The following is a 26,245-nucleotide window of genomic DNA, read 5'->3' as shown; positions in this document are numbered from 1 at the left end:
GCGGCGGAAGAAGCTTCATGCCGGGGAGGAAACGAGGCCGAGGCCTGAGCTGCCGGGCGCTGCCCACGGGGACCCGCCTGATGGGGAAGAACAAACAGGTCTGGCTCGGGGGCCCTTTCCTCTCTCACGCCCCCCTCCACCCCGGCCCGCACTGCACAGGCAGAGGTGGTCTCCCAGCATAAGTGTATGCGGGGCCTTGAGCCACTGAGCATTCGAGGAGCGAGTAGGGTCTTAAACGAATGCACGAAGGATTCGCCTCCCGCCACCCCGACCCCCGGGAAGCTCAAAGGGAACGCTTTCCTCTACGTGGCCGCCATCCACACTATCCCCCTCACACTGATTGGGGAGCCAGGCACCCCCCAAGGAGTTCAAAGGCTCCTACTCCAGCCACACCAGAAGTCAGGGAGCCCTGGCGTAGCCTTGGGGGTGGGGGGCTTGTGGACGTGACCCCCTTCCTTTGTGTGGGAACTGGTGAAGGGTGCCCCCTCAGTAACCCTCCTGGCCCCAAAGGGCCCCCCCCCCCCCCGCCTGGAGAAGGGGACAGTGAAAAGACATGGTCGTGGGTACCTGGGTGCCAGCACTCCCGGACCCGGCGCTGGGGTCTGTTCTGAGCCCCCGGGATGGCCTGAGGAGCGAACAGCGAGGAGGTTCCTCCCTCCTGGGCCCCTGAGACCAGGTCGCCGAGATGGGGGCCCAGACACCCAGTCCGGGGCCCTTCCCTGTCCCCGCTTCTCGCCAAGAGATAAGGCAAGGCGGCAGGCATTTTGTTTTTCTGGTTTCGTGTGAATGGCCAAAGCGTCAGCGTCAGGCTCTCCGAACAATGAAGCCTTGTCTGAAGCGGCCTGTTTTTCCAACCCGGACACCCTGCCTGGCCGTCCCACCTGGGGCCCAGGAGAGTAGCCCCGGGAGGGCGCAGGCAGGGGCCACTGGGGCCCTCACTGTCCCCCTCGCGCACCCCTGAGGAAGCCGGCTGGCTCAGTGGAGTCATCCCGGGTGCTTTGTTCGGCTCCCGGCTTGGTCGCTGGCGGAGAAAGGCCAACCTGGGCCGGTGGCAAGTGTCCCCGGTTCTCTCTTCTGTCACCCAGGGGCAGAGCAGGCACTTCTAATGGGACGGTTGAGGTGAGGGTGGCTCGAGCACTGTCCCCAGTCTGCGAGGGACTGTCCTTCCAAGGGGCTGGACTCTGCCTGCTGCCCCTCCTGGGCCCGTCAGCAGGAAGAGCCACAGGGTACACCTGCTGCCCCCCACACCAGCCACCCTGTCTCCCTGCTGTCCCCGCACTGTCTCCCCTCATTGTCTCCCCCACAGTGCCTCCCCATGCTGTCTCCTCCTCACTGCCTCCCCCTCACTGTTCCCCCTCACACTATCTCTTCTCACGTCTCCCCTCACACTGTCTCTCCTCACACTGTCCCCCCTCACTGTCCCCCTTACTGTCTCCCCCTTACACTCTCCCCCCTCACTGTCCCCCCTCACTGTCCCCCCTCACACTATCCTCCACAGTCCCCCTCACACTATCTCCTCTCACGTCTCCCCTCACACTGTCCCCCCCTCACACAGTCTCCCCCTCACTGTCTCCCCTCACTGTCCCCCCTCACACTGTCCTTCCACACTGTTCCCCCTCACTGCCCCCCTCACACTATCCCCCCATAGTCCCCCTCACACTATCTCCTCTCATGTCTCCCCTCACACTGTCCCCCCTCACAGTCTCCCCCTCACTGTCTCCCCTCACTGTCCCCCCTCACTGTCCCCCCTCACACTGTTCCCCCTCACTGTTCCCCCTCACTGTCCCCCCTCACACTATCCCCCCACAGTCCCCCTCACACTATCTCCTCTCACGTCTCCCCTCACACTGTCCCCTCTCACAGTCTCCCCCTCACTGTCTCCCCTCACTGTCCCCCCTCACACTGTCCTTCCACACTGTCCCCCTTCACTGTCCCCCCTCACACTATCTCCTCTCACATCTCCCCTCATACTGTTTCCCCCTCACACTGTCCCCCCTCATTGTCTCCCCCTCACTGTCCCCCCTCACACTATCCCCCCCCAGTCCCCCTCACACTATCTCCTCTCACGTCTCCCCTCACACTGTCCCCCCTCACTGTCCTCCCTCACACTGTCCTCCTCACTATCCCCTCTCAGTGTCCCCCCACAGTCTCCCCCCTCACTGTCCCCCCTCACACTATCCCCCCACAGTCCCCCTCACACTATCTCCTCTCACGTCTCCCCTCACACTGTCTCCCCTCACTGTCCCCCCTCACACTATCCCCCCAGTCCCCCTCACACTATCTCCTCTCACGTCTCCCCTCACACTGTCTCCCCTCACTGTCCTCCCTCACACTGTCCTCCTCACTATCCCCCCTCAGTGTCCCCCCACAGTCTCCCCGCTCACTGTCTCCCCTCACACTGTCCGTCCGCACTGTTCCCCCTCACTGTCCCCCCTCACTGTCCCCCCTCACACTATCCCCCCACAGTCCCCCTCACACTATCTCCTCTCACGTCTCCCCTCACACTGTCCCCTCTCACAGTCTCCCCCTCACTGTCTCCCCTCACTGTCCCCCCTCACACTGTCCTTCCACACTGTCCCCCTTCACTGTCCCCCCTCACACTATCTCCTCTCACATCTCCCCTCATACTGTTTCCCCCTCACACTGTCCCCCCTCATTGTCTCCCCCTCACTGTCCCCCCTCACACTATCCCCCCCCAGTCCCCCTCACACTATCTCCTCTCACGTCTCCCCTCACACTGTCCCCCCTCACTGTCCTCCCTCACACTGTCCTCCTCACTATCCCCTCTCAGTGTCCCCCCACAGTCTCCCCCCTCACTGTCTCCCCTCACACTGTCCGTCCGCACTGTCTACCCTCACACTGTCTCCACGCACTGTCCCCCCTCACTGTCTCCCCTACTGTCTCCTTAACTGTCTCCCCTCACACTGTGTCCCCCACACCACCTGCCCACACTGTCCCCCCACACCTGCCGGCCCTCCCCTCCTGTCCACTCCCCGTTTGTTCTGTGCTGTTCGATCGAGACTCCCGAGCTCTGGGGTGACGGCGAAAGGGGACCTTCCCAGCACAGCCCAGAGTCCCAGCCGGCTCTTCCTCTGCCAGGCAGTGGGGATATGTGCGCCCCTGAAGTACTGCTCAGCCTGGAACAGTGACCACCCAGGGCAGCGGGGCAAGGGGCCAAAGTGTAGCCCGGCTCAGAGTCTGGGCCCCCAAGTGGGAGGCCTCGGGTTCGATCCCGGGGCCCACGGGGAGGAAGCGGTGGCAGCTGTGGGGACCATCTCTGTGGCTGCGTTAGCAACCAGTTACCTCCTTGGAGGGCTCTGTGGTACCCCACTTTCGTCTCTGCCTGGCTAGCGCTGCCGCTACACCCCTTTGAGAAGGTGCCCAGGTCCACCAACCCTTAGTCTAGCTCAGTCCCTGGGTTCTCAGGAGACTCAGAGCCACCAGCCTGGACCTTAGGCTGTCCCACTGTCCTGGGGGGTCAGTGTAATTGGCTGCAGCGTGGCCATGCGCTCAGCCGAGCCTGAGGGAGCGCGGATGGTGTTTGGGACGTCCTGAAGACAGGGTCGGGCCTCCACGGTCCGCACTGGACGGGACAGCTCGGGCCTTCCAGAAATGGGGAGGGGTAGGTGGGGATGAGGCGCGGGCCGGGGCCTCTATGGGCAGCAGCGGTCACAGGAGAGAGTGTCCTGTGGGGAGCTGATGGGCTTCTGGGATGACGCGGACCGAACTGAGGGTCCCGGGAAGTTGAGGTTAAGGGAGTGTGAGGCCAGGCAGGCCTTGCAGAGAGGTCTGGAATCAACTCTCCTGGGGGGCCGTGCGATGAGGAGGGAGAGGAGAGGATGTGGGGAGAACACGGAGTTCTTGCCGAGCAGGACGCCTGTGGGGAGAGAAAGGAAGATGTGTGGGGTGCCCTGCAGAGGAAGCCCAGGCGTCCTCCCCCTCGGAAGGCCTCAGGGCCCGGCCCTGTTCCTCCGACTGGCCTGTCTGAGGGGCTGGCAGGTGTCTGCGGCAGGCGTGGCGCCTGCCTCCCCGGGGCCCCCTCCCTGTCCGCCTGCTTTGAAGCCCGGCTCCGGCCCCTTTGGAGTCCTGCTTTGAAGACGTTGTGCAAGTTGCCGCACTTCTCTGGGCCTCAGTTAGTCAACCTGCAGCTGAACTCAGCCAGCGAAAGCTTGGTGGCCTCCGCCACCTCCTCTCCCACCTGGAGTCGGCTTTAATCCCTCCTGAGCCCGAGGTCCCACGGCCCAGCAGAGGAGGGTGGGCAGAGGCCTGGCCCCACGCCTCCCTGGGCTGGCCTGCTCTGTGGGTGCTCAGGAGGAGAGGGGCCCCCAAGCCAGGTGCTCCTGCGTGATGAGGGCAGTCCTGGGGCCCAGCATTGTGTGACCCCAGCTGCTTCGTCTGGGCAGCTCCAGTCTCTGCTTTTGCTGCTTTCTAGCTGTTCTCATCCGAATAAACCTTCGTTCTGTGGCCCAAAGACCTGTTTCCCTTCCCCCCAACCGCCCATTGTGTGGGGTGTATGAGTGTGTGTGTGTGTGTGTGTGTGTATGCGTGCACACATGCGCATGCACACACAAGCCTTTCCTAACTTGCTTCTTTGGCTAGTTTTGAACTGAGAAATAGAACATAGAACAGCCGGGCTCTTTAGAATCCATCCATCCATCCATTCATTCATTCATTCATTCATTTGTCCCTGTCTAACCGGCCGTTGCTGGTCCTGGGTCTTGCTGGGGATTCATTGCACCCACCTGTTTGCCTGTCCTAATCGAGGACCTTGCAGTGGCTGTCCATCTGTCAGGCAGGGGAAGGATGGAGCACACAGTGAACCCCGGGGCAGGGCCCTGCAGCTTATGACCTGCCTCACTGGCGTTTCTGCCCTGACTCTTCACAGCAGCCCTGGCCAGAGTGGGATTCCACAGCATGAAGCTCCCTGCCCTGTGGTCCGCAGCGAGCACAGGATGGCAACAGGGACCCCTGGCCCATCCTCCAAGCTCTGTTTACCGGCTGCGCACTGCCCCCTTCACTCTCTTCTGCACCAAGGGCTTCGGTGGTGGCTCAGTCCCACCTGCCTTCTGAAGTGTGGCCTGGTTCTCAGTCTCAAGTGCCTAGTCCAAGCAGAGGACTTTGGCCTGTCCACTCCCTACGGTGGGCCCTGAGCCCCCTCGTTTCCTGTAATAAAAACTTGTCAGGGAGGAAATAAACTCTGTATCTTGCTAGGTCCAAGTTCCTAGAAAATAGCTACTTTGACACTAGCAAGGAAAAAGTCTCATTCTTGAAATTTCTATTATTTTTTTTTTGCATTGTTGCAAAACAAACAAACAAAAAACACCATTGTTCTGGAATTTCCAGGTTTGTTAATTTCTTCAGTTCAAAATAACCAGCCTGGGACCAGAGCAATAGTACTACAGGTAGGGCAGGTAGGGTACTTGTTTAGCACCGGTCCACCTGGGTTTGATCCCCAGCATCCCATATGGTCCCCTGAGCACCAACAGGAGTGATTCCTGAGTGCAGAGCCAGGAGTAAGCCCTGAGCATCACTGAGCGTGCCTCCCCCCCCCCAAAAAAAAAACAAGCAGTCTTTGGTTTTGACCAGCATGTGCTCAGGTGCCTCCTGGCAGTTGCCTTTGGCCCCCAAAGGTGTGAGGCCAGACGTGCTGGGCTTTCAGCACCTTGGGATGGGCTGGAGTCTCCCAGGCAGCCGGCCATGCAGGCCATCCTGACCAAGCTCGCTGGACAGCCAGGCGCCCCAGACCCTCCTTTCCCTCCTGCTCATGAGGCCTCCAGCCCGAGCTGGCTTCCAGCATCATGGCCCGGTTGTTTGCGTCTTGAAGGCAATCATTTCGGAGCCCCGGGAAGAGAATTGGGAATTCTGGTGGGCATGCAGGGTGGTGGGGGGAGGGGGGGAGGGAGGGGAGGGGAAGGGGGAGATCATTGAGTTCTTCCTTCCACCAGAGAGGACATATCTCAGACATCTTCTGTGCCTGGGCATAGAGCCAGCGTTTGGAAATGCCAAGATGCGCCTAAGAACCTTCCATTTCATTGCCCTGCACCCACTGAGGTTTTTTTTTTTTTTTCAAGAAGGACAAATATGGGACTGGAGCAATAGCACAGCAGAGAGGGTGTTTGCCTTGCACGCAGCCTACCCGGGTTTGATTCCCAGCATCCCATATGGTCCCCTGAGCACTGCCAGGAGTAATTTTTGAATGCAGAGCCAGGAGTAACCCCTGAGCATTGCCGAGTGTGACCCCCCCCCCCAAAAAAAGGACAAATACCAGCCTTCACAGGAAGAAGTGATTTGTCTGATTGGTCTGGGGTTCATGAACGGGTTGGGGGTAGGGTGAGGGGCGACGGGGACATGGACCCCTCACCCCTGGGCGCTGAGGCTCAGCGGCCAGCTCCAGAAACACTTAAGTTAGCCCAGTGAGCAGGCAGGTGTTGGACGGGAAGTCAGGAGTGTGGGGGAGGTTCTGCAGAGGAGGGAGTTGTCCCCAGGGAAGGCCGGAGACCTGGGCCAGGCTGCCCACAAGGGTAGGGGTGAGTGAGGCAGGCGGGAGCTTGGGGCGGGCAGGCACTGACCAGCTGCTAAGGACATTGGGCGATGACAAAGGGGTAGAGGTCACGTCTGCAGGCTACTCTAAAGGAGCCCAGGGTTTGGGGGGCCGAGGGAGGAAAGAGGGGGTCGTTGGAGACAGGACCAGGCTGGTGGGCCAGATCACAAGGTCCCCAACAGCCACCGCGTGGGCCCCGTGCCAGGGCGCGCCCGGAGGCCCTGAGCCACGTGACACTCATCCCGGTGTCCCCAGCATCTGGCCGGAGCCCAGACGTCGAGGCCTGGCCAGGCGCTCACATGGGACCTTGACAAGCCCTTGGCCTCCCGGCCTGCCCCATGCGCCTGCACATTCCTGGGCCCTGAAGGGCCCTCCGGCATTCCTGGCCTGCCAGCAGGCCCAGGAACCAGACACAGACCGCCCCACCCAGGTCTCCCGGGCTGCCGGGCTGGGCCTGCCGCTGGGTAGGACGTGCCCCTCTTTCCTCTTCCCCAGAGGTTGGCCTGCAGAACACAGAGCCCCATGACCTCCTTTCCGTGGTCTTCTCGGGCCCCAGAGTGTGACTCAAGGGCTTGATGGGTTGTTGCATGGCACTGGTTTGGTGTAGGCAGGAAGCTCTGCTACCCTCTCTGCGGAAGTGGGCAAGTCACTTAACCTCTCAGCCTCAGTTTCCTCTGCTGTAAACTGGGAACAATAGCAACTTCCACAAGGCGCTTTTTGCAAAGATGCCGTGTCTCATAAACTGGTTTATCCCACGTACTGGAAACAATTCTGCTTATTAACTCTTTTTATTTGGGAAATAGACAGTGGGTAAGAAGCTTGCCTTGCACGTGGCTGTCCCTGGTTTGATCCCTGACAATACATATCCCGCGCACTGAACCACCAGGAGAGATCCCTGAGCACAGAGTCCGGAGTATGCCCTGATCACTGCAAAGCAACCCTCCAAACTCAGCTGGGAGTAGCCCTCCAGAACCACCAGGGCTGACCCAACGCCTCCCCAATATATTTGTCTGGGGTCTGGGGGTGTGGCTCGGTAACAGAATACTTGCCTTGCATATGTGGGGTTCTGGGATTATTCCTCAGCACTGCGAAATTAATAATGATTATATGGATCTTTTGTTTGTTCCTTGGTTTTGGTTTTCGATCCACAAAACCAGTGATGCTTGGGGGATATACCGAATTGGGTGCTGCGGGTCAAATCTGTGTCTTGGGTATGCAGCTCAGGGCATACACGAGCACCAGCTCGGCACCATCTCCCTGGTCCAAAAATAATAATATTTATTTGGGAGTCAGAGTGATAGTACAGTGGGTAAGGCACTTCACTTGTATATGACTGACCCGGGTTCGATCCCCTGCACCCCATATGGTTCTCTGAGCCCCACCAGGAGTGATCCCTGAGTACAGAGCCAAGTAGTGTAAGCCCTGAGCCCCGCCAGGTATAACCTCCCCCCCAACAATTTTTTTTTTTTTTACTTTGCCTAGTTTCGATGAATTTCCCCTGGGCCTCTGGCCCCCTCCACCGTTCCTGGAGCTGTTCCTGGGGCTGCCCACTGTTCTCCATGCCAACTTATCTGTCTGAAACAGTTCATTCAGGCCAGAGCAGTCGAACCCATGAATTATGTACCTGTTGCAGGCACAGCGCTGGGCCATGTGTTTGCACGCTTCCTTTTCAGTGTGGGGAGACCAGTCCCAGGACACGGCATGGGCCCTACCCCTTGCATCACTCTCCAGGGGCCCACAGTGGTGGGTCCCTCTCTGGTGTCAGTGTTGGGGGGCCTGAGTTAGCCTGTGCTGCTCTTCTTGGACAAGAGAGGCCTGTGGGTTGAGGCAGAGCAAGGCAGTCACCCATTAACACCCCCCACTTCCCACTTGGTGGCCGGAGGTGTCAGGGCCAGGGTGCGAGTACTTAGACCTCTGATGAGGACTCAGCTCTGTTTCACTAGGGTCTGGGGGCCCCACAAAGCGGGCCGGAGTGCTGTGTCCAAGCCATCCCTCCTATGCAGGGGGAGGGGGGAAGGCAACTCAGATAGAGAAGGGAACACAACATCAAGTAAAGTTTGGTTGGAGGACCCACTCGGGATGGGAGATGCGTGCTGAAAGTAGACTGTAGACCAAACATGATGGCCACTCAGTACCTCTATTGCAAACCACAACACCCAAAAGGAGAGAGAGAACAAAAGGGAATGCCCTGCCACAGAGGCAGGGTGGGATGGGGGGATGAGGTAGCGGTGGTGGGAAGGATACTGGGATCATAGGTGGTGGAGAATGGGCACTGGTGGAGGGATGGGTACTCGAGCATTGTATGACTAAAACACAAGCATGAACGCTTACAAATCTGTAACTGTACCTCACGGTGATTCACTAATAAAAAATGTTTTTAAAAATGCCATCCCTCCTAGGACAGGCTGGGTTATGCCCCACGTCCCTTCCCCTATGACCTCCGGTGGTAGATGTGGGGACTCGGTGGGGTGGTCCGGGGGGAGCAGGAGAGAGACTGGGGTGGCAGGATGATATAAGCAGCTCATTGAACTCATTGAAGTGGAGCCCGTGGGCCACGGCGTCAGCTCTCGAGCTTGGGCCCGCACAGCTGCCTCCTGCACGACTCCCCTGGGTCTGTGCCATCTGCCCTGGTCATGGGTGGCAGGGCCTCCGCTGTGAAGCTGAGCCTGGGCCAACCTCAAAGGGCTGGTGGAAGGTCAGAGCAGACCCGCCCACGTGTGCGGCAGCCAGGGGGGGCCGGGCATAGAGCCGGCTGCACGCTCGCCCAGGGCAGAGAGACGGGTGGTCTTAGGTATTTCATCTGTGGTCCTTCCTCCCTCCCTCCTTTCCTTCTTTCCTTCCTTCCTTCCCTCCTTTCCTTTTTTCCTTCCTTCCTTCCTTCCTTCCTTCCTTCCTTCCTTCCTTCCTTCCTTCCTCCCTCCCTCCCTCCCACCCTCCCTTCCTTCTTTCCTTCCTTCTTCCTCCCTCCCTCTTTCCCTTCCTTCCTTCCCCCTTCCTTCCTTCCCTCCCTCCCTTACTATTTTCCTTCCTTCCTTCCTTCCTTCCTTCCTTCCTTCCTTCCTTCCTTCCATCCTTCCTTCCTCCCTCCCTCCCTCTCTCCCACCCTCCCTTCCTTCTTTCCTTCCTTTCTTCCTCCCTCCCTCTTTCCCTTCCTTCCTTCCCCCCTCCCTCCTTCCCTCCCTCCCTTACTATTTTCCTTCCTTCCTTCCTTCCTTCCTTCCTCCCTCCCTCCCTCCCATCCTTCTTTTCTTCCTTTCTTCCTCCCTCCCTCTTTCCCTTACTTCCTTCCCCCTCCCTGCTTCCCTCCCTCCCTTACTATTTTCCTTCCTTCCTTCCTTCCTTCCTTCCTTCCTTCTTTCCTTCCTTCCTTCCTTCCTTCCTTCCTCCCTCCCTCCCTCCCTCCCTCCCTCCCTCCCTCCCTCTCTCCCTCCCTCTCTCCCTCTGCTTTGGGGCCAAGGCTGGCAGTGCTCAGGGGTCCGCCCTGCTGGTGGTGGTGCTCAAGGGACTCTGATACCAGAGATGGAACCCGGGTCCCCCTCCCCTCCACACACACCCGCACACTCAGTCCTTTGAACCACTCCCGTCCCAGCGAGCTGTGGTCCTCTTCAGCTGGAAGAGGGAGCCTTCTGTTCCAGCTCTTTGCAGTGATCAATGCCCACAGACACCACGTCCCTGAAGGCCACCAGCAGATGAGCCTCCCAGGAACCAGCTGTATGTGTGCCTCCCACCCTGGGCTGGGGCCTGGACCTGCATATTGGTCGGGAACTAGGGTGAACGGGAGGTCATGCGTGCCCGGGTGCCAGACCTGTGAGACTTAGCGGGCTGGTCCGGGGCCCAGGACTGGGACCCCCAGTTTGGTGCTCTAAGTCTTGCCCCTTTGATGACCATGTGTGACCGTGACTGTGCTCGGGGGCCGAGAAGGTCCAGCCAAGCAGTCAAAGGGGTCATCCAAAGAAGGGGAAGGGGCTGGAGCGATAGCACAGTGGGTAAGGCATTTGCCTTGCACATAACCAACCTGGGTTCCATCCCCGTCATCCCATGTGACCCCTGAGCACCACCAGGAGTAATTCCTGAGTGGAGAGCCAGGGGTTGGCAGTGGCCTAAAAAGCAAAAGCAAAGAAGGAGCAAAGGCAGAGAGATGGGGGGTTGGAGGTGCTGACGGAAAGTTCCCCCAGCTGGGGGACACAGCTGCCAGCTTCTGCCCGGGACCTTGAACACTTCATGTTTTAGTCTCTGAAACACGATGTGGGTCACTGAGGGTCAGATCGGGAATGCCAGGGATCTCACCTGAGTTGACCGCAGGCAAGACAAGCACCCGAACTGTCTCCCCGGTCCTGTGTACTGGCCTTTAAATTTGATTTCTCACTCCCTTCTTGTTACCGTGTCGCTGGCACACGCTCGCCAGGGCTGCTCCCTGGGGGTCACATGCGCTTAGTTGTAGGGTCAGCGGTCACAGCAGTGTGACTGGGATCACACTCCAGGGGCAGGGGTGGGGGGGTTGGGGGTGGTAATACTGAGGATCATATGGGTGACTTCCCGTTTGCAAGGTGGACGCGTTGCCTGGACAGAACCTGCCAGGTAGCAGGGGCCTGGCTGACCTCAGCCGAGTCCCTGGGCGGAACATGTCCTGCATGCAGGCCTTCTACGGAGCCATGTCCTCTGCCTCTGGAGAAAGGTCACACACACACACACACACACACACACACACACACACACACACACACACACCAGCCCACCCCTGGGGCCTTGCTGGCATCGCTGAGCCCAGGGCCGAGAGCCAGACAATCTGAGTAGCAGCACCACCGGCCACAGTGGGTCAGGGAGCCTGAGAATCTTGGCCCTGCTAGAGCAAGACTTTGGGCGCGGGGTGGGGGGGGGGGGGAGGGGGGTCCAAGCTGGACCTAAAAGTGACATCAGCAGCCGAGACCATCCGCCTGGACAGTCTCTGGTTCCTGGGCTCACTCTGCAGCCCCTGGTGTGGACCTCAGGCTATGGGAGGCTGTGGGGCTGCCCTCACCTGCTGTGGTCACTGAGGACTCCCCTCCCCTGGACCCCCCATCACGGGTAGGGGGGGTGAAGGCCCAGAGGGCCTGCTGGGAGGAAGCAGCCCAGTCACTAAGAATAGAAGGCTTTGTGTGCTCTGGCCTCCCAGGCAGCCCCAGGGCCTTATTAAACAGGATCTGGGGCTTCCCTGTGTGTGGGGACAGCCAGAGTCAGGGGGCAGCATGGCTGCCCGGGTACTGGCACCAACTGCTCTCTCCTTTCCGTGTGAGCATCGTTTGATTTCTTTCCGTCTACCTTGCTCCTGATCCCCCCGGGGCCTGGCTGGGCTGCCGCACCCAGGGGTCCTGGGGGAAAATCTCTTCTGGGAACAGTTCAGACAAACAAAGCGGCCTCAGAGAGGAACACACAGGTCCATGCGGACGGCTGTCTGGGCAGAGAGCGCAAGGCGGGTGCTGTACGGAGCCCTGGAGGCATGCGGATTGGGGGCTCCGTGTGCTGTGTCTTTGTGTCCTGTATTCAGCCCCACCATGCCACCATGCAGACGGGGACCCAGGGACCCAGCCCAGACTCAGTCAGGCTGGGATGTCACGCCTGTCCCCATCCTGCTGGGGACAGAGGAGTCCAGGGGATGGGGGCCGAGCCTGGAGAGCAGAGGGTCCTGATTTCCCAGCTGGAAGGTGAACTTCCCCTCTGCCCCAGGAGTGGCGTTTCGGGGCCGGGGGAGAGGCTTCCGATCCTTTGGCAAACAGAGGCAGAACAGACACCTTTCTGTTGGCGTTGGAATGAGCCCAGACCCTGGGGGTCTGGATTCTCCTCCTGAGGGGGCCCCCCCAGATGCCGCAGCGGGCAGGAGCATGACGTCACAGCTGCCGTCACAGCCGCTACTCCTGGCCTTGGGCCCTCCCCCTGCACTGCCCCTGCCCAGAGTTGGTCCCAGGTGTGGATTAGGAGCTCATCCAGGTTACCCAAAGGGTAACCTCTGGGCCCCGAAGAACAGGATGACCTGGATCACAGAGGAAGTGGGTCTGGAGGCACGTTGGGCTTCCTGCCAGGCCCATGTACCCCTTTGCTACTACCCCGAGGAGATCTGGAGGGTGCTGGGGGCCGTGGGGCTGGAGCCAGCTGCACGGGAGAGACCCCAACCACTATCTGTTGTTTTTTTTTGGGGGGGGGCGGCGGCGGTGGGCCACACCCAGCAATGCCCAGGGCTTACTCCTGGCTCTGCACTTAGGAATTTCTCCTGGCAGTGCTCAGAGGACCCCATGGAAAGCCAGGGATCAAACCGGGTCAGACACATGCAAGGCAGATGCCCTCCCCGCTGTGCTGTCGCTCCAGCCCCAACCCGGGCACCGTCTCCGGGGCCTCTTCTCTGTTCCCCTAAACCCTGCTCAGTTTTGTGCCAGCTCTCCCCTGAAGCCATCCCAGTCTCCCTTCCCTCCTCACTTTCTCATTTCCCTCTTCACCTCAACCGCAGGGATTTCCTTTTTCAAAAAGCACATAACATGAAATTGACTGTTTAATCATTTTTAGGTGTTGACTCTATTCTTTGGGCTGGAACGATAGCACAGCGGGTAGGGCATTTACCTTGCATGCGGCCAACCCGGGTTCGATTCCTCTGGCCCTCTCGGAGAGCCCGGCAAGCTATCGAGAGTATTCCACCTGCACGGCAGAACCTGGCAAGCTCCCCGTGGCATATTCGATCTGCCAAAAACAGTATCAATAAGTCTCGCAATGGAGACATTACTGGTGCCCGCTCAAACAAATCGATGGAACAACGGGAGGCCAGTGACAGTGCTACAGTGACTATATTCATTGTTATGAAACTGACCTCCAGCACTTTTTGATCTTGCAAAACGAAACTCAACTCGCTCGACAATCCCCACGGCCACTTGGGCCCTGGTTACCGCTGTTCTGCTTTCTGTTTCTCTGAATTTGACTCTTGGATACCGTGTGTATGTGTGTGTGTGTGTGTGTGTGAGAGAGAGAGAGAGAGAGAGAGAGAGAGAATGAGAGAGTCTAGCAGTATTTGCTCTTAATTTTCTTTATTTTTTTAATCTGTTTGTTTGTTTGTTTGCTTTTGAGGGGCCTGCTCCTGGCAGTGCTCAGGGGACCATATGTGGTGCCAAAGATTAAACTGGGGTCAGACTTGTGCAAGGCAATTAACTGCCCCTTGGCATTTGTGTTCTTGGGATTGGCTTATTTCACGTCCCATCTGTGCCTGAGGTTCAGCTAAGCTTTCCTTCCTCCCTTGAACGTCTGTGTTTGTTTGTTTGGTTTCGGTTTTGTTTTATTTGGAGCCACACCTGGCGATGCTCAGGGGTTACTTCTTGCTCTGCACTAAGGAATTACTCCTGGCAGCCACGGGGGGACGCTATGGGATGTTGGGGACCAAACCTTTATCAGCCACGTGCAACGTGCAAGGCAAGTGCCTGCCCCACTGTACTACCTCTCCCGCTCCATTTTAATGTTTTTTTGCTTTGTTGGGGGGTCACACCCAGCGATGCTCAGGGGTTACTCCTGGCTCATGCACTCAGAAATTATTCCTGGCGGTGCTCGGGGGAATCCTGGGAATCGAACCCAGGTCTGCCGCATGCAAGGCAAATGCCCTCCCCGCTGTGCTATCACTCCAGCCCCTCCACTTTAATTTTTGTGTTTGTCTTGTAGTTCTGGGGACGGACCCCAGGGCCACACACCGCAAGGCCAGCGCTTTATGCCATGTGGACTCTTTATTCCTTATGCATTGCTATTTTAAGTCCTCTGGAGCAGTGCCGGGGTGGGGGGCAGGGTGGGGACTAGTTCAATCCTCAGGTCTTTCCATGCAGTCGGACTCTCCCCTGCACTGCAGCAGTCTCCATGCCAGGCGGTGCCGGGGATTGAACCCAGGGCCTCACCACTGCAAGGCCTGTGCCCTGCCCGCCTGAGCCCTCTCCTGGCCCCTTTGGCTCCTGCGTAAGTAAGGTGAGGTCCCCGTTCCACTGTGCATCGGCCGCCTCTGGGGAATCTCTCTGCTCCTCCTGCCCAGGCCGTTGTGCAAAAGCCCGGATGTGAGGGCTGAGTGGGCCGAGTTGGATCCTGGTGCCCGGCACCACCTGAAGTCTGAGGCCTTGTCCCTCACTGCTGCCCTGGGGGCAGGAGAAGATGTGCTTATGGCCAGGCCACGGCCCCAGTGGGGGTGGCGGGGACTCACTCCCACCCCTCCCCTTCTCGCTCAGGGTTGTGGGTAGCATCCTGGGAACCCCTGTCCCGTGCAGCCCCCAGCCCGGCGCCTGGTACTTCTTAGCACAGAGCAGCTGGACAGCTGGACAGCGCCTGCCCCAGATGCACACTGAGCCCGGGTTACCAGACTCCAGCCTCTCTGCCTGCTGCCTTCCTGCACCAGTTCCAGACTCCAGAGCCCTGTTCCGGGGCAGGGTGGGGCTCCCCGGGGGCGAGTCAATCCCTGCAGCCTGCTGGCCTGGGGGCCGTGGAGAGCAGGGAGAGGCTGGAACGGTGGCATCCTGCCCCTCTGCTGGCTTGCAGGCGGAAACTGGCTGCCCCAGAGTAGGGACTGGCCACAGCTCATTTGCATCTCGCACTTCTCTCTGAGCTCCTGGTCTTGCACCTGGCAGCTCCCTCCTTCTCACCTGTTCATTTGCTTCTGTCCTGCACTCCCCGAGGCCCAGGCCTGCTGTGAGCCTGGAGACATCGGCAACGCAGGGGAGCATGTGGTCTCCAGGGGTTCAGATACTGGCTCTGCCCCTTCCCAGCTCTGTGACCTTAGACAGGTTGCTTTGCCTCTCTGTGTCGCAGCTGCTGCTGCTTCTCTGTGGCCCAGGGATGCCAGTGTTGCGGGGACAGTAGTGATGTGACGCATCACCCCAAGTGCAGTGACTTATCAAAAGGCACTCACTTTCTTACCTCAGTTCTGGCGTTTGGGAATTCATTCATTCGTTTCTGGTTTGGGGGCCGTCCCTGGCAGTGCTCAGGGCTTCCTCCTGGCTCTGCATTCAGGAACCACTCCTGGTGGGGGCTCTGGAGACTGTATGGGTTCCAGGCATCAAATCCAGGTCAGCTGCATGCAGGGCCCAGTGACTTACCTGATGTTCTCTCTCTCTCTCTCCGGCCCTGAAGGTCAGGGTTTAAGATGGCCTCAGCCTGGCTCTGTGTCTCTGGTGCCTCAGTCCAGTGGTGGCCAGAAGCGTGAGGCACTGGGCAGTTGCGGGCTGGGTGTCTCCATTCGTCATTGTCGTGTTGTTTTGGGGCCACACCCAGAGATGCTCAAGACTTACTCCTGGCTCAGAGATCACTCCTGGCAGGCTCAGGACCGTATGGGGATGCCAAGGATTGAACCCAGGTCAGCCATGTGCCAGGCAAGAGCCATCCCTGCCCTACTTATCACTTTGGCCTTCTAGACATCTCTTTTTCTTCCTGGGCTGTGGGCTCTATCCCTCTCCGTGGCTTGTCTGGGCTTTGCCCAGCCTCGTGGTCTCCAGACAGGCCAATGCCTCTTTGGGGGCTCTGGGGGCAGCATGCCAGGGAGCGAGGCAGAGACCACAGTGTACCTGGTGCCCTGCTTGGAAGCTCTGCCAGGCCCCGCGGCACATCCAGATTCAAGCTGGGGGGCATCGGCCCTCCTCCCCGCCCTAGAGGATCCCAACTTATATCGCAGAAGAGCAGTGGAAGGGGCGTCTTCTCTGCAGATGCCCTTAGAGATTCCATCTGCCACCGTTGTGAGGATTCCATGAAGGGAGCCTGGGAGACGTCTAGGCAGCGTCTGTGCATGCCAGCCAAGTAGGCGGCTGTGTAGCCACGGCGATTCAGACCTGCTGTGAGCCAGTCGAGCGAGCTGACGCTGAGACCCGGCTTTCCCCCAGAGCCCCCGAAGCTGGCAGTGGTGGGGGTGGGAGCATTTCCCATGGGCACACCATGTTACACACAGTGACGTTCCCTGCAGGGGAGGCATGGACTCTAGGAAGAGGAGCCTGGAAGGTGCCCTGGGACCAGCCTGTGTGTGGGGATAGCTGAGCCCCTGTGTCCAGGCGGCCCTCAGAGCTCTTGGGCCATAATGGTGGAGGCCCAGGGGAACCTGCAGTGTGACGACTAGGGAATGCAGGGCTCATCGTGGGCGTTTGCTCTACTTTGTGTGGGATCAGCACACCCCCTCACCCCTCCTCCCCCACCCAGACGCTTGTTTTCCCACCTCTGATCATGAACCCTCTCCTGCGGCCCCTCCGCCAGGGAGGCTGAGAGTTGGGGTGTGTGAGTGCCTCGGCAGAGGGGTCAGGAGAAGCCCGGAAGCCAGCCCTGGGGACGTGGGGCCTCCTCTGCCACTTGTGGGGAACAGCCCTGCACCCCTCGTGATGGGACAGATGCTGAGGGCTGATGTATCCATCCCTCTCACCTCACAGGTGGAGAAATTGGGGCCCGGGACCTATCCCCAAATCCTTTAACAAGTTAATAAAGAAGCAGGCCTGGCCTCAAGCCCCTCATCTGGCTGCGGCCCAGTCAGCCAGGCCGATCTGGGAGGGACAAGGCACCCCCTGCCCACACCACATACACTCCAGCCCTGCCTGAGCTCAGCCAGACTCCTGCACCTCCAGGCATGAGACCTGGGCTCTTCCCTGCAGACACTCAGCAGCTTTGGAACCAGCTCAGCGCCTGAGCTCAGGTCTAGCCGTGTGGGTACCCAGGACCAGCCACGTGGGCACCCAGGACTACTCCTGCGGGCTTCCCAGAGTTTGCTGTGCAGAGGTGATTGGCCGGACGCTGCAAGGAGGAATGTCCAGGGAAGGTCAGGACACGGGTGCCCTGTTTCCGGAGAGGCCACGCCCAGCCCCGGCCGGCACTCAGCTCCCCACTCTGGGAAGTTCTTCCTCCCCGTCCACCCGAAGCATTTCCTGCCGCGCTCCCTCTGGCTGAACTTGTTCAACCCTGCTGTGGGGAGCCGAGCCCGTCAGCCGGCCGGCTGGCCGGGGGCCCTCCTGAAGTGGCGGACCGACCGTGTTTTTACAACTTGTTTTCATGAAGTTGGTTTGAAGTCTCCCTGCATTCCCAGAATGTCAGACCCGCCCTGATTCACAGGGATTGACCCAAACAGGACCCAAGCCAAGGAGAGGAGCCTGAGCACTTAGTCATCCCCCGTGGAGCCAGTCTCCTGCTCTGCTTCCAGCAGAAGAGCGAGCCAGCGAGTCAGCGCGGCTGGCTGGCCGGCGGGGACAGTGGTCAGGGGTGTAAACAGACCTGGTGATGCTCGGGCTTGGCCGTGCTCCAGGCTCCCTCCCGGTGGCACCTCCTGGGCTGGAGCAGGCCCAGCCCACCCCGAGACAAGGGAGATGGATTTACTGGGAAGTTTCTATTAAAAATAATAATAATAGGGGCTGGAGAGATAGCACAGCGGGTAGGGCGTTTGCCTTGCACACAGCTAACCCGGATTCGATTCCCAGCATCCCATATGGTCCCCTGAGCACCGCCAGGAGTAACTCCTGAATGCAGAGCCAGGAGTAACCCCTGTGCATCGCCAGGTGTGACCCCCAAAAGAAATAATAATAATAATAATAATAATGGGGGCTGGAGTGATAGCACAGCGGTAGGGCATTTGCCTTGCGCGTAGCCAGCCCGGCCGAGCCGGGTTCGATTCCTTCGCCCCTCTCGGAGAGCCTGGCAAGCTACCGAGAGTATTCAATAGGCCAAACACAGTAACAAGAAGTCTCACAATGGAGATGTTACTGGACCCGCTCAAGCAAAATCGATGAACAACAGGAGGACAGTGTAGACAGTGTAATAATAATAATACACCCACCCCCAAACCTGCTCAGGGAACCCAGAAAATAGAAAGAAAAAGAAGGGAGACTTGTGTGACTTTAGGCCAGGACCCTCTGAGGGGGTCTTGGCTCGGTCCCCGGAGTCTGGGGTGGCGGGTGGAGTTGGCCTGGGTGGAGGGGATGAGGATGAGGGTGCCCGGGGATCGGACCTCTGCCAGGAAGAGAGACTCTGCCTGAGGCCACTCAGCCCCACGCCATTGCTGGGGTGGGGTGTCGGGAGACACAGGGAGCCCTCCACGCCCATTGCTGGCTCTGTGACCCTTCACCCCTTACCGGCTCTGCACGGCCCTGCCCAGGCCAGATTCTCCTGACTCAGAAGTTGTACCTCGGCGCCTAGCGGTCAGCCCAAGAGGTCAGCCTCTACTCTGGAGGTGTCCCCTTGCCCTGCAGCCCCCAAGCTTTTCCCACTCTGATGCTGCTGCTATTCTGGGTTTCTGAGCCACACCCGGGGCAACCCATGGAGCCCTTACACCGCTCCATGCAGCCAGGGTGAGTGCGCCCAGTCCGGGGTCCTCGTGTGTTTGAGTTCAGTTCTCTTGGGGTGGTTGCAGCTCAGAACGTTTTCCTGGGCTGGAGCAATAGGACAGCAGGTAGGGCATTTGTTTTGTATGCGGCTGACCCGGGTTCAATTCCCAGCATCCCATATGGTCCCCTGGGCACCGCCAGGGGTAATTCCTGAGTGCAGAGCCAGGAGAATAACCCCTGTGCATCGCTGGGTGTGACCCATAAAGCAAAAAAAAAAAAAAAAAAAGAACCTTTTCCCTGTTGCTGAATCTTTCACATCGTCCACATGTTTGGGTCCAGGGCCCCCTCACCACTTCGGAAGCTTTGGGCTGGGCAGAGAGCCCCTGGGGTGGAGTTGGGGGGGTCTGTGGTCAGATGGACAGGACCCCGCTCTCCCAGCGTATCCACGGCTGGTGGCCTGCAGCACCGTGCTCTGTCCTGCAGCCTGAGAACTGCAGAGGCCAGGACTGAGTGCACCTAAGATGGCCCCAAGAAGAAGAGGACTGGCATGTCTAGGGTCCCGGGTCCCTGCCCCCCGGCCCCTGGCCAGGACAGGCAGGAGGAGGCTGGTTGGGTGGTGAGCGCAGTGGGGACCTGGGTCCGCTCCCAGGCACTCGCCACTGCCAGTGGGGGTCCTGCGCAGGGTCGAGCTGGGCTGATGATGACAGACAGGTTGGGTCCACTGCCAAGACCCCCCCAGCTCCCGCCACCTTGGCTCACGAGAGCTCTGGCCTGCCTGCAGCCTGAGACGTGGCTCCCTCAGCTGAAGTCTGCCCCTGGGTCTTGGCTCGGGAATTGCGTGTTGGTGGCTGGATTTAGTTGTCTAGACTGGTCAGGGACTCAGACAGTCTGAATCCTGCCTCTTCCATGGGCTTAACTGTCCCCTGAGCAGGGGCCTAAGCCCCTGGGCCTCTGATCCGACAGGCATTAGGCTCCTGCCACGGGAGGAAGGAGGAGAAAGAGTGTGTGTCGGGTCTCAGCCCCTGGAGGCACATATGCAGCATCAGTGGAGGGAGAGGCCTGGCGGGCGGCTGGAGAGAGGCCGGCTCAGCCCTGCCCATCATCCCACGAGGTGGCCTGGGTGTGGTACCTCAGTCACAGGGGAGGCCAGGCCGGGCCCAGAACCCTCAACACACTGTCCCCCACCCCCGGACCCAGCTCGGGCCTTCTGGAAGCACTTTGTGAGAGAGGCCTGGCCGGGCGGTGGGCAGGAATGGTCAATTTTGACCCGAACGTCCGGCGCAGACCCTGCGGTTCCAGTGGGTTGTCGTGTTCATCCTCCCCTTCCCTGTCTGCCTGTCGCCATGATGGAGGGTCGCACAGGCACCAGCTGTGGTGCTCCCACATGAAGCTGTGGTGCTCCCACACGCGACCCCAGTGCTCTCTGGCATCACCTGCTTCTGTTCACACATCTGCCAGTGGTGCTTATTCAGACGTCCTTGGGTGGGGAGGGTGGGGACAGCCAACACCACTGGACAGGTGCCCCCAGTGGTGCTCAGGGCTTATTCCTGGCTCTGAGCTCAGAGACCCTGGTGGGCTTGGGGGATCATATTGAGTGCCGGGAATTAAACCCACTATACTGTCCCTCAGGCTCTTCATGAGTACTTTTAAAACTACAAATTGAAACAGAAAAGCAGGAAAAAAAAAAGGAATGCCCAGCCTTGGGCTAGAGCGATAGCACAGCTGGTAGGGCGTTTGCCTCGCAAGCGGCCAACATGTCCGACCCGAGTTCGATTCCTCCACCCCTCTTGGAGGGCCCAGCAAGCTACTGAGAGTAGCTTGCCCGCACGGCAAAGCCTGGCAAGCTACCCATGACATATTCAATATGCCAAACACAGTAACAATTGTCTCAATGGAGACGTTACTGGGCCCGCTCGAGACCAGCCTTAGCACTACTAGGAAACAAACAGACACTTGGCTCTGTAAGGAGCTATTGCAGGCTGCAATAGAGAGTTGAGGGACCCAGAGCAATAGTACAGCAGGTCAGACAGTGGCCTGGTATGCGGCTGACCTGGGTTCTATCCCCGGCATCCCATATGTTTCCCCTGAGCTCACCAGGAGTAATTCTTGAGTTCAGAGCTAGGAGTAAGCCCCATGTACAACTGGGTGTGACCCAAAAAGCGAGGGGGGTGTTGCGGAGGGAGGGATATCTGAGTTGGATCATCTGCTTCCCTAACGCCTACTTTCTTTTTTTATTTTTTTTGCTTGCTTTTTGGGTCACTCCTGGCTTTGCACTCAGGAATTACTCCTGGTGGTGCTCGGAGGACCCTATGGGATGCCGGGAATCGAACCTGGGTCGGCCGTGTGCAAGGCAAACGCCCTACCCGCTGTGCTATTGCTCCAGCACCATGCAAGGCAAGCACTCTCCCCGCTTACTATCGCTCCAGCCCTTAAAACCTACATTCTTGCCGCATCGCCCTCACTCCCAGCCACTCACTGACCTCCGTCCAGCCAGAAACCCCTTCAGTTCCCCAAGGCCAGGAGATGGGAGAGGTTTCCCTGGGCATTTGCATGGTGGAGGGTGTGGGTGCCACAGGTGGCATGGCCCAGAGGCTCTTGGACGCCCTCCTTGGGTAGGGCTCAGGACACTGGCCCTATCCCCCTGCGCCTAAGGGGGATTCCAGGCAGATTCTCCAGCCCACTACACAAGGTGCTTCTGATGGGGTTTAAGTCTAGACGCTCCAGGGCCAGCGAGGCCGTCCTGCGGGAAGGGCATTTGCCTTGCACGCAGCTGTCCCAGGTTTGATCCCTGCCATCCCATATGGTCCCCCAAGCCCTGCCAGGAGAGCCCTGAGCACCTCTCGATGCGGCCCCCAAACCGAAAACTCTAGACGCTTCATTCATTGCATTCGGCCCTGCATCTGCTTATCTGTTCACTTGGAGGGGACACCAGGACAAGTCCCCAGGAAGTTTGGGGAGCTGAGTAGTCCCCAGGATTGGACTTGGGGCCTCCAGCGTGCAGGCCTACGCCCCACCCCTGTGACCTATCTCCTGGATCCTGTTTATTTATTGAAAACCCATATCCACTTCCTCCAGCCCTCGGTTTAGTTGCTCAGTGCCAGACAAGCAGGCCAGTGGGGCAGCCCTGGTCACCGGGGTGGAAAGGAGACTCCCAGAGGCAGCCGTGGCCCCACGATATCCCCAGCAGGTTCTGCAGGCCCGGTGTCGCGTCTGGGGAAAGTCCGGAGTGTGGCTGGGCCCGGTGTGCTTTCCTTCCTTCCTCGCTCTCCCCAGCCACCTGTATGTAGCCCGGTAGCTCCTTGCAAGGGAGGCTCGGCTGGAAGAACCACTTCCTGTTTGGGGCATCACTTCCTGCAAGTGACTCACTAGCTCCCACTGGCCTCGCGCTGGGCAGCCAAGGTGAGGGCGGGGGCGGGCGCACCCCTGGCCAGATCCTGCTGGGTGACCCAGAGACAGGAGGCGGGAGATGGAGAAGGCAGCAGGACGCTGAGCCTGGTGAGCAGGGTCTAGAGCCTGCAGACCCTCTGGCTGGGGTGCGCATCTGGGCTGTTGCAGGCCAGGTGGGGTGACAGCAGGCCTGGGGCCCAGTGGGCAGCATTTGTGACACCTTTATCTCTTCTGTTGCCCGGATGATCCTGGGGTGTCCAGGATGGAGCCCGGGCCTCTTGCAGGCTAAGCAGAAGCTCCCTTCCCAGGCCTGCTCTCTCCATGAGGCAGGAAGGGTGCTAGACCCCGAGTTAGACTTGGACACGACTTCTTGGCCACTCTCCGGCCTCCGTCTCCATGCTCTGTCCGATGTGGCTGGGACATGGGGGGAGTTTGGCCCTTATAGACTTTGCATAAAGAGATTTGGGCTGGAATTTCAGCCCGGCCGCACGGCTTGGGTGTGTCCACTCTAGACTCTGAAAGAATAACCATCCCTTTCAGTCGTGGACATTAGTTCATCCTCCCGTTCGTCCTTGGGGATTGGCTCCATTATTGTTGTGGGACGTGTAAACAGATCGAGGCCCGAGAGGGGAAGTAACTTGCCCAAGGTCACACCGTAGGAGGCAAGATTCTCACTTGGGTGGTTTGACCTCCGCAGCGCGTTCTCCGAGAAGTCTGTTCTCGCGGCTTCAATTGTGGGTCCTAGACCTGCAGCATCAGCACTGCCTGGGGCCCGGCAGGAAAGCCGCCGCTCTGGCCCCGACTGTCTGGGGCTGAGCTCGCCCGGGTGTTGTCTCTGCATATCCAGAAGCCCGTCTGTCTGTCTTCCCGCAGCCCCTGGGGCCGGAGGACCCTTGTGGGAGAGAGAAAGGACCAAAGTGTATTTAGTGAACTGTAAGGCGCAGAGCATCAGGAGAACAGAGCGGCAGGAGGAAGGCCCGGGTGCAGGGGTCTCTTGGTGGCTGGATGTCGGTTCCCGGCTCTCCCAGCACTTGTGCCCTCCCTGCCCAGGCTGCCTCTTGGTTGTGCATGTCTTGCTGACCTGGGGTTCCCGGGGCAGATCAGGCTGGGAGAGGGTTCTGAAGTTGGCATGAGCTTATGCTGGGCACCACCAGGCATCCTGAGCCCCGCCTCCAACTCCAGGCCCTGGGGTCTCAGTGTCCCCTAGTGGGCCGGGTGGCAGCGGCCCCTGAAGCTGCAGTGCAGAACTGGACCCCCTCCTGTGGCCTGTCCCACCGTCTCCCCTCCTCGTTCCCCGGCAGAGCTGGTGACAGGGAGGCGGAGATGAGTCAGAAGTCAGCCACATAATTGTGGTGCCCCAGAGTCCGCCTCCAGCCCCCCCAGCCCTCCCTCGGCGGTTCTAGAACAGCTGGTTAGGTGGCTACCTCCGGAGAAGCTGGGCCCCGAGCGGTGTCTGGGCCCCCAGGGTCAGGAGCAGCCCCAGAACACGTTTCTGTGGGCCCTGGAGGGGGCACAAGTTGTGTCAGGGAGCAGGTTGTGGTGGGTTTGGGGCTGGGGGGGGTGCAGGTGACACCTGTAGCATTGTGGGGGTTCCTGGCCCAGGTGGTCTCCCCAGGACAGGGACTAGGTATGCTTTGGCACAGGGTGGGCACAGGGCGGGGGCCTGCTGAGGGCCAGGAGGCTGGGAGAAGGTGGCCAGAGAAGCCATCTGACTGGGTGTGGCCTCTTGTCCTTCCAGATCTCCCAGGGAAGTGACATCACCAGCTCCGTGGACAGGACATCCCCAGGACCCCAGCTCAGAGCCACTGGAATCTTCCAGGTACAGAACCAAGAAGGAAGGAGGGAGAAGAACGTGGGAGACCAGGTGCAGGAAATACCCCCTGCCCCGGGATTCCAAGGTGGTGTCCACCTCTTCTGGGGCGACCATCCTTCTAGCTTAGAAAAGGGCAGCAGAGAAAACGGGTGTCGCGTTCCATAGCCTGCAACCTGCAGCTTGAGCTTGGCAATCTCTGTCTAGGGACAGGGCAGCCCCGACTGTGTAAGCCCCTCAATCTGTGTTGGCTCAGTTAAGCGTCCCCAGGTAAGCTTGGTGCTGTGGTTCCCCCCACTCCAAAGATGGGGAGCTGAGGCCAGAGGCAAGATGAATGGTCAGGAAATGGTAGGACTGGGCTTCCAGACCCAGCATGGAGTTCTTTGTGCTTTGGTTTTGTTTTGTTTTGCGGACACACCCGGTGATGTTCAGGGGTTACCCCTGCTCTGTCCTCAGGAATCATTCCTGGCGGTGCTCAGTGGACCATATGGGATGCTGGGGATCGAACCCAAGTTGGCAAGCACCCTCCCCACTCTGGCCTCAGCCGTGGGCGTGAGCCCAGGCAGCACCTTGATGCCCTCCTCACTCAGCAGGGCGGGTTTCCTTTGACCCCCGAAGGGAGCCGGGCATTTGGAGGAGGGAAGAGCGTCTGGGGGCGCCTCTCTCAGTGAAACCCGTGTTCTGGCTCCATCTGACGCCGTGAACATGGGGGGGAGGGGGAGAAGCTGAAAAACAAATGGGACTACAGCCAGCGGTGCTCAGTTGCTCCCCTCCCAGCCCAGAGATCGCTGCTGCTGCTGCTGCCCAGGGAACCCTGTGGTCCTGGGGCTCAAACCCGGGGCTCCTGCATGCCACTGAGCTGGCTCCCTGGGATTCCCACGTATTATTGGGCTATGTGTGTGCACACATGTGCGTGTGCATATGTGTGGTGCTGGGGATCAAATCCTGGGTCTCATACACACGAGGCATGGGAGTTTTATTTATTTATTTTTAGTTCCTTCCTTTCCCCAGGAAATTGGGAGAAGGCAGGTGATCATGCGAGGTGCAACAGGCCTGGGGCTCAGCGGGGCTCTGCCGGTGCCGGGTGGGTGCCCGGTATGGTTCACCTGTGTTTCTGGCTGGCATGGCAGCGGGCGTGGCAGGTGCCAGGCCCGGGTCCCTGCATGTGATCCTCTAGCAGGGACTGGGTGGTGGTATCGCATGTCCGCTCCACCCCCACCCGACACACAGCTGGGCCGGGCTGCAGGCAGTGCAGGGCCAGCCGAGCCCAGCAGAAGCCCACCTGGAGGGGCCTCGGCCCGGTGGGCAGACGGGGAAACAGATAATTACCGTTTCCCTGCACAGCACCCTCTGATCCAGACTGCAGAGCTCTGCCCGCAGATCCGAGAGAGGTGACAGGGGACTTCTCTAGGGGCATCAGGCCAAGCTCTGCACCCAGTCCCCGAGCAACGGCTTAGAGGAGGGAAGATTTGTGGGCAGAACAGGTGGAGGGGTCCCACCTGGGGACCCAGCCGCTGGTTCACTTAGTGGTCCACTTCCTCCTCCTTCCCGGCATCCCGGGCCTGCCAGGGAAGCCTGTTTGTAGAACTCTGCCGCTTTACATAAATAAATAAAGCAGAGCCTGGCTCTCCCTTCCCTCAGGGGGCAAAAACTGGGCAGAGACAAGTTTGCTCACTGCAAGTCTCTGCCAGACTCAGCTTCCTCCTTCCCCTTCTGCTCGGGCGCTCCCCCCCGTCCCTGGCACCCAGGGAGAGGCATGGAAAAAGCCTGAGCGTGAGACTGAATCACAGTGGCCGGCTGGGAGGGGCGGGTGCCGGGGAGAACACGGAGGGCTCCCCTCCAGGACCCTGGGCTAGAGGCTCCGCAGGGACACCGCTCACTGGGCCGCTTCAGGGAGAGAGTGTGTGCTTGAGGGGTGGGGGGTCCCACATCTCAGGGTGCTGCTTACAGAGGGAGAGTGGCCCCTGTAGGGGGCTGGGCATCCCTTGGAGCAGACAAGCCTCTGCAGGCAACTGGCAAGGTGCAGGGTGGAAGGGTGGAGAGACCCCTTCCTGTCCAGAGCCGCCGTGGGAGGGACCAGCCCCTGGGAGTGTGACCTCGTGGGAACCCATTCTGAGATTTGCGTGGAGGGTCTGCAGCTTGGAGTCTGGGCTCCCTCTGTCCTCCGAGCAAAGCCAGGTCCCTCCTGGTGACCCAGCAAGACTGTCCTGCCAGGAAAGCCAAGTCCAGAGCCCTAGG

At 59.6% G+C, this 26,245-nt stretch overlaps 1 protein-coding gene across 2 annotated transcripts in view; it reads left to right on the top strand.

The window, feature by feature from the left end:
• Positions 1 to 26,245, top strand: part of GDPD5 (glycerophosphodiester phosphodiesterase domain containing 5) — an 80,330-nt gene that overhangs the window by 7,370 nt on the left and 46,715 nt on the right. For both annotated transcript variants that reach the window (XM_056115873.1, XM_056115871.1), the window contains exon 2: positions 23,936 to 24,016. The gene's annotated coding sequence lies outside the window, so the exon portion shown is untranslated. The remainder of the gene's footprint in view (positions 1 to 23,935; positions 24,017 to 26,245) is intronic.

This window comes from Sorex fumeus, unplaced genomic scaffold, assembly GCF_029834395.1.
Source record: "Sorex fumeus unplaced genomic scaffold, SorFum_2.1 ptg000030l, whole genome shotgun sequence".
NCBI classification, from domain to species: domain Eukaryota; kingdom Metazoa; phylum Chordata; class Mammalia; order Eulipotyphla; family Soricidae; genus Sorex; species Sorex fumeus.
This window is presented reverse-complemented; position numbering and strand designations above follow the sequence as displayed.